The sequence below is a fragment of the Triticum dicoccoides genome, chromosome 4B (genome assembly GCF_002162155.2).
Source record: "Triticum dicoccoides isolate Atlit2015 ecotype Zavitan chromosome 4B, WEW_v2.0, whole genome shotgun sequence".
In the NCBI taxonomy this organism is placed as follows: Eukaryota; Viridiplantae; Streptophyta; class Magnoliopsida; order Poales; family Poaceae; genus Triticum; species Triticum dicoccoides.
This window is the reverse complement of record NC_041387.1, coordinates 207,595,136-207,602,594: the sequence shown is the minus strand read 5'-3', so window position 1 is coordinate 207,602,594 and position 7,459 is coordinate 207,595,136. Positions and strand designations below refer to the sequence as shown.

General features: G+C 39.3%; 1 long non-coding RNA gene across 12 annotated transcripts; it reads left to right on the top strand.

Moving 5' to 3' along the window:
• The first annotated feature begins 7 nt into the window (after nucleotides 1-7).
• On the top strand, nucleotides 8-6,947 carry LOC119295787. 12 transcript variants are annotated; one of them, XR_005144258.1, is made up of 8 exons: nucleotides 8-452; nucleotides 547-730; nucleotides 805-882; nucleotides 970-1,174; nucleotides 2,345-2,376; nucleotides 3,608-4,326; nucleotides 4,839-4,905; nucleotides 5,455-6,947. It is a non-coding gene; the product is annotated as an uncharacterized LOC119295787 (long non-coding RNA). The 12 variants fall into 12 exon arrangements; XR_005144257.1 differs by having other exon boundaries at nucleotides 2,345-2,437; XR_005144255.1 differs by having other exon boundaries at nucleotides 970-1,187.
• The last annotated feature ends 512 nt before the right edge of the window (nucleotides 6,948-7,459 follow it).

Below are 7,459 nucleotides of genomic sequence, written 5' to 3'. Positions count from 1 at the left end.
GCACCCCACCCTTCCGAGCTTGTTCCTCTAGCCACCCACTCGTCTCCTCCTCCTCCTCCTCTCTCTCTCTTCTAGCTTCCTCCTCCTTCCTGATCTCTGCGTCGGCCGGACCGCGAGAGGAGCGGTGGTGGCGGAGACGCTCCGGTGGCGGCATCGAGTTGCGAACCCCAGGAACCAGGTCTGGGGGTTCGGTTCCAAGGCGCGGATGGCTTCTCCGCCTATGACGCCGAGGGCAAGTGCACACCCCAGTCCCCTCCTCCTGGGCGAACCCTACGAGAGAGAGAGGAAGATGAGAGGGAGGGAGAGAGAATGACCGGCGTCGGCCTGCGCCGGCGAGGACGGGCGCGACTTGGAGGTTGGCCGCTACTCGATCTGCTCTTGGATCGGGAGCTTTGACGAAGCTGGGGTTCGGGCGCATTGCACCGGAGGCTGCACTCCACCTCTTCCTCGTGGTGCGGCCAGCATGCCGTAAACTTCTTGTGAAGCTTGCTGTTTCATGTGCCTAACTGACTGCCGCTTTCTATGTTCATGCTTATTTGCATCCAGAATTTGTTGTCTGACCGTCCAAGGAACTGGCTCACCTCGCTATGGAATTAGGAGAAGTCAGTTACTTCGTCTTAGCTCTGTTCAGAGATCTAAAAGACTATCAGGATACACAAAATTGATTTGAATTCTGAAAGTACGTGTTGTTCTATGTTCTTGGGCACGTAGCAAGCTTAGGAAAAACACTGTAAGCTTGCGACAGAAAAAGATACAAATACTCACAATTATTATCTTCCGATGACCATTTTAGGCTTCTTTCAGGAAGTGAGTATGCAAGATAACTTCAGGCAAAGTGTACAGAGGCTGCAGCTGAAGCCAAATTTTGAAGGTTGCAAGTTGGTGGGTCATCAGTTATTATTAGGTTCAATCCCCTTTGCCACGTAATACTGTGGCGACATTGTCTCTTATGTATAATTGTGCACGCAGGTTTCTGCTGGAACAATCACTGAAATTGGTGAGAGTTTATCTCACATGTGCCGCTCACTGATGAGAAGTAGATTGAAGTGACTGGTGCTAGAGAAGAAGGAGCGACCGGGAAAGTACACCAGTGATACCCTGCCAGGCGAGCAGAAGGAAGCTAAGCAGATGCTCCTTATAATCCCTAAGAAGCAAAGAGGGAGCAAAAGAACAGGTCCGCTTAAAGGGTAAAATCCTCTGTAATCCCGAATTGTGCTTTTGTGAAAATGTCTGGATCAGTTTGATGCTAGACATGATTAATTTACTAATTATTTTTGGCATCATTATATGTAATTTTGGATTAGGCACATTGTGGTTTCGTAATAAGAACTGAAATTATGTCTAGAAAAAGAGAACTAATTACAGTAGAACTTGTAGTTCCTTGTGTTTGATTCCTTATAGATGGACCTTGGATACTGGATTAGCCGCTGCTAGCCGATGTGCCATGAAGAAATTGTAGTAGAAGGGCGATGCGAGCTACTGGGTGTTGATTTAAAACCTGGATTTGATAACCAAAAGCTTAAATCAGAAAACTGGGTTTAAGCGGTGCTTATCGTATTGACCTCAAAACATAAGTTGTACAGTCGTTCATAGTTTTCACATTAGCACTGGTTTTGTCAATTTAGTTTTATGGTTTGCAAGCATTGCCGGAACAATGCTACTGTACTACCATGTTTAATTTGACCATATTTTCTATTCCATATGTTTTCATCTATTTTCCTGGTTGTGTAACCACCAGGTCATCCTGAAAATATCTTGCAGTCCTGGTTCCAAAAAACGAGGCAGTCTGTAGGACATGTTCAGTTTAATGATATTTTCCTTGTCGTTGCTATACATTTATTTGTTTATTATGTGATTATAAAAAGCAACATGTATGATCTAGCTGTTATAATATTTTCCATGAAATATGATGATTTATGATTATCTTCAATACGGTTGCGATTAACTTAGTAAAGTATATGAAAATATGGCTTGCAGATTGATATAATTAAGAAGATACTTCACATGTTTTGATAAGTGATGATTTGTTTCGGGAAGGTCATAGGCATCATAGGTTCTGCTTGAGAAATCATGTGTTCTTTATTTTCCTTTGAGGAATAAAATAAGATGATTAATATATGCATAGCAGGTTAATGCAAGTGATAGCAAGCAAACTCGTGGAAAGGAGAACAATGCCATGTTGCACTCCTGGATTTGATTTTTTTTATTTGAGAGTGGAATTGGATAAGAGACTTTTGTTTCTGTCCTATTACTATTTGTGGTTAGCAGATGCCGCAAAATTATAAATATGATCGACATCATAATGTAATGTCTGAGACGTTCTCAACTAAGATTTCACGTGCAGATCTTGCTCGCCGGCCTCATCTTTTTCTTCAGGTTAGTAGTACGTCGTTTCTGCGGCAAGATGAGCTTACCCATTAAATTTGTTCAATCCAAGGTTAAGATTCATATCCCTTCAACTATAATTTGAACATTTAGCCTTTTTCCGCTCATTACAATTAACTGCATCTAAACACACCATACTCGCATCTGTTGAACTCTACTGTACTCGCATCTGCTGTCCTCTCTCTGTTTTCTTTACCTCTCTTCTATTGACTATTTATTCATGACTGTGTGCCAGCTTTGTACTTCGTGGATTAATTCCTCTAATGCAATAAAGTCTCTAGACATTTTATTCTTCATATGTCTGCCCTGTGGGCTTGCTGTGTCTTCTTTCTAGGTTTTACAAAGTAGAAATGGCCCTTTCTAATTTGATCTTCACGATCCATTGATCACCCCTCTTGTTTCCTGCTCCTTGGGGGTCCGGATTAAAAAATGCCTCTTGCTTACAGAACAAGATTCTTGGTACTCCTTATAGTGCCTATTTGAGCTTCTTCTTCAATGTTCCCATGCGGGCCCAAATAATTGATGTGTTGCTTATTTATTGGTGCTCCTTTTGTTGGTCCTTTGGGCCGCCCCTCTCTTTTATTACAGATTTATTTTACATGGGGTTTACAGGGCTTTGGGTTTTTGGGGCTTATAATTCTTCATGGGCTTTTTGAAAGATGTGTCTTGGGTTTTGCTTCTTGGGCTTGCTCTGTAGGACAGTGCGATTTCTTTTCATAGAATGTTGTCATCTATATCTTGCTGAAGTACAAAACTATTGGTCAGTTAATTCTCTCACTCATCAATTTACAAATTCAGTATTTTATTTCACATGGGGCTTGGCTGGTTTACGTTTAATTCATGCATCATATATGTTGTTTAGTTCAGACTTGTGCATGTGCATGCATTGGAATTGATTTAACAAAGATATAGCATGATTCTGTACATAAAAATAGTATGAGTATGCATGATCTATGAATAAATGCTCGGATATAGTTAGTCGTGAGATAGTAGGAGTACCATGGGCTTACAACTTCTGGATATCATTAATAATTAATGGCCTGTAGTTGTTCAAAAATCTGGAATGTCTTTCAAGAACTGTTGATCAATGTTGTTATGAGTATTTCTCAGAGTTTTGGTTGCATGTATGTACATTAGAATAGCAGAGGTTCTTATTTTACTTTGTCCAGAAGAGGGGATTTTACTTATTTTTGTTCACAATTTTTATCTAACTTTCTATCAGCACCAACGACCACAATGGGATGGATCAAGCAGCCAAGACTCAGAGTGTGGTCGACAATGCGGCTCTTCCAGCACTGAAGTTATGTCTTTTGGGCCAATTTCAATTGCCTCACTACCTTCACACATGGATCCTGTAGGTATTTCCTAATGTAAGTGTCACTGTTTTTCTTCTTTATGTACCTGGACGGGAGTGCTCATGAGGATGACGACATGCTACTGAACTCAAATTCAGAAATGAAGTTGGGGGCCTGGGGTTTGGAGCCCCTCAGTAGAAGTGCTCAGGCGGCATTTCACAGTTGTTTGCTGAGAATTTAACAAGAACAAATTTTGCTTGTCTCTAGCATTAGGCTATGAGCCCTAAAGCAGTTCCAGTGTGATGAGCTACCTCTTGACTAGGAAGGGGGGATTGAAAGATAGCACTTGTCATTTGAAGCAATTAGTATTGGACTATTTGAGGAAGTAAATGTTTAAACCACTAAACCTTATATTCTTTTGTAAAAAGGAGGGTGCAGATAAATAAGAGTTGTTGGCAGCAGCAACCTACACGTGTGGAAACAGTGGCTATGGCGGCTCAAAGGGAAGTTGTGGCCGCTAGACAGCAACCCACAACTTAGTGGCGACTCAAAGTACATATAATCTATTTCTTCTTGGAGCTATCTACTATAATATTATGACTCGGTGCTAGCTGAAGCTTCTATTTTCTCGCCTTTTGTGGTGGCGGTGAGTCCTTCAACTGCAGTAGTTTTTCTATGTGCCATTGTAAGTGTAGGTTTTCTACAGTTAAGCCTCTCGCATTGCAAAAAGCTACATTCCATTGTTTTTCTACGTGCCATTGTAAGTGTAGGTTTTCTACCGGCTTCAACATAGATAATTAGCATGCGAGAGGCTTAACTGTAGCTTTTTGCGATGCTAGACGGACATATTCAGTACTGAAAATCTAGACTGTTCTTTCCACTCTGTAACAACTTCTATGCTTGCGCCACCATGATATCAGTACAACATTTGCTTATAAAATTTTCTTAGTTGCATGTAAACTGAATTGTTTTACCAGTAAAAATCTGGACAACTCATTCCAGTCGATAATAACCATTGTGGCATTACCATAATATGTCATGTATCTGCTCTGAGTTGTAGTATGCTGCAAAAAGTACAATAAGAGATAGAATGTATGCACTATGGCTAGCAGTAACTTTTTTTGACTTTTACAACATTTGATCTATCTATTTCTGCAGGTTATTCCTCTTGTTGCAACCTTTTCCCATAGAATCAAAGGGAATTAGATTGAAGAAATTACAGGAGGTACTACTTCGTGTTCCATTAGTCTTACTTTTGGAGGCTTGTCTATATAGTCTTAGTGTCAGAGGTGTGTCAATAGTAGTATTAGTTTTGGAGGCTTGTCTATATTAGTCTTATTTTTTTGGATTACGTTTCTTTCCACCTGCATCCTCTCTTCATAATGGATTACGTTTCTTTGTTATTGCCATGTGTTACTTTTTCTCATTACTGTGATCGTCAGTGCCCTTAACAGTGGTTATTCTTGCTTTATGGCTGCCTTCTCAGTGCACTTTTATTAGTTCTAATACATTAATATAATATGCTCGATGGACCATATTAATTATATATTTCACTTCACCGTGGCTATTGGTCGAAGTGTTGGTTAAAATATTTTGGTGGCAGTGTATAAAACTAATTGTTGTACACTATTGTTAAGTGCACTTTTGAGCTTTGAGTAGACAACTGTGGTCATAATTACTTTAAAGGATCGTTAGTACATATTACTGTCGGATTTTCCATGTTCAGTTATTCATGCTATATTATTGCTTGATTCTGATAGCTTGCTATTATTAGAGCAGGAAGGGTATTCCTGGTGTGACATTCAAAAGCAGTCAAAACGGTGAGGTTTAGAACGGAGGATCTCCGTGGAATTATGGATAAAAAATTATCCATAACATGTCTGTCATTGCTCATGTCGACCATGGTATGTGACCAATCAGTGGCAGTTGTCTCTAATCATCAATTTTATATAGTCTTCTTGATTGATGATTTTGTAGCCTTCTCTTAGTTGTACCATATTAATTCTTAAAACTGGATCATTTAAAATTAGTTAGATTTAATGAGTTGTTTCACTGTTTTCAAATAAGTAGTTTAAGCCCTTATTGCGTTCTGGAGCTTATTCTTTCTGCCTTTTTATGATTGATTTATGCTCTCACAAGCTTAAATGTAACTATTGACATATAATCTCATGGCTCAAAGTCTTAGTTGTTGAATGTATTAAAATTTATAAGATCTGGAGTTTGCACTATAATTTCATCCAGCGGTATTCCCAGTATCCCAGGTTGTACATTCAGGTACTGGGAAATGCTTTTATCGAAATTCTAGGAGGATGTAAATTACCCTTTCTTTCCAATGCAATGAAACGCAAAAGCCATTTGCGTTTTCTCGAAAAAAATGCTTTTATCTTGCAGGCCAGTTTTACATTTATTTTTCAGTAACGAGATGAACATGAATAGGGTATCAAGGTATTTGCCTTGGCATTACTAACATCGTGTTCAGATTACTAAAAGAAGGATTGATAGCGGCATACCTTAACTCGACTGATGCTTTAACTGCTGCCTCTCTAAGCTTTGATTAGCCATGGAGATACTCAAGTTCCAAAGCCCCAAGTGAGGCTATCCTTCTGAGATCCGTTCATCCCAGTTCATTAATTTGTTTGAAATATATATATGTATATTCCAATATTGCTCAATCTCCAGCTGGCTTCTAGGTTATCAGATGAAATCCGGTTAAATTTTAGGGAGGTTGAGTAGGAGTGTTTGGAAATAAAGGCTTTGTTGTTGTTGTTGTTTGAGTAGGAGTATCTCCCTTTTCTGTATAAATTTTGTTGCTATGAATAGTTGCATTGTTATATCACTGAAAAGTTCCTGGGCGTAGTATGTGTTCCTCTAGACTTGGTTGAAAGTATTCCTTCTGTTATCCAGTTTCTCACTACGCATGTTACCTTTGTTGCTAAGTTTTGCCTATAGTTTATGTATAGTAGACTCACATGATTACCTGATGACTCATTCATGCAAGAACTATTGTTAATTTTTTCCTTTTCTGCAATGATGGTCGTAGCCCTTTGACTGTACAAGCCGCAAAGGAGTGAAGCATAGAAAATATGTCCATTGTCGTTGAATTGGTGGGATTGTCACCAAGTTAGTGCTGCAGATTTCTTTTTAGAGCAAGAAGCCAAATCATGTAGTTCATTGTAAATCTTGAAAAACTTGTTTATTGTCACTTCTATATCTGTTATAAACATTTTTTCGTGATGTGGTACTTGTCAATCTTGGTTTGCCCTTCCATACCAAGTCTCCCCTTAAATTCCAGCAGACCAAAAAGTCCTTGTTTCTTCAATTGGTTTCTCGTTTCATGTTTGCACTTCTATTACAGTACAACAATTCATAAACATGGCATTGGTCATTGTTTGTCCAGTTCCCTTCAAAAAAATATGGCTATAGAGAGTTGATCCTTCTAACATAACAGAGCAGAGGAGTGGGAACTATAAACATGCCTCACTGAAGAGATAAAAAAGATTTGGCAAGGCATTGGTTGTTAAGCTCCTTTAAAAAATGAAGGAATTATAGTGCATCTGACCTATAAAGGGGTTGTGAGGGACAAAACGCTATGCATTCAGAGTAGTGGGAGGGCACCGTTTACCAACGGCGCAAGGAAAAAGTGTGACCTTGATTTCAAAGTTCCTACTCACATAGCAGAATTGTATAGAGAGGATGCCTGCATTTTAAAACTCTGTTACAATTTGAGGCTATGTTTCTTTCAATTTCCATTATTAAAAGGATCCTTATTATTGCCAAAT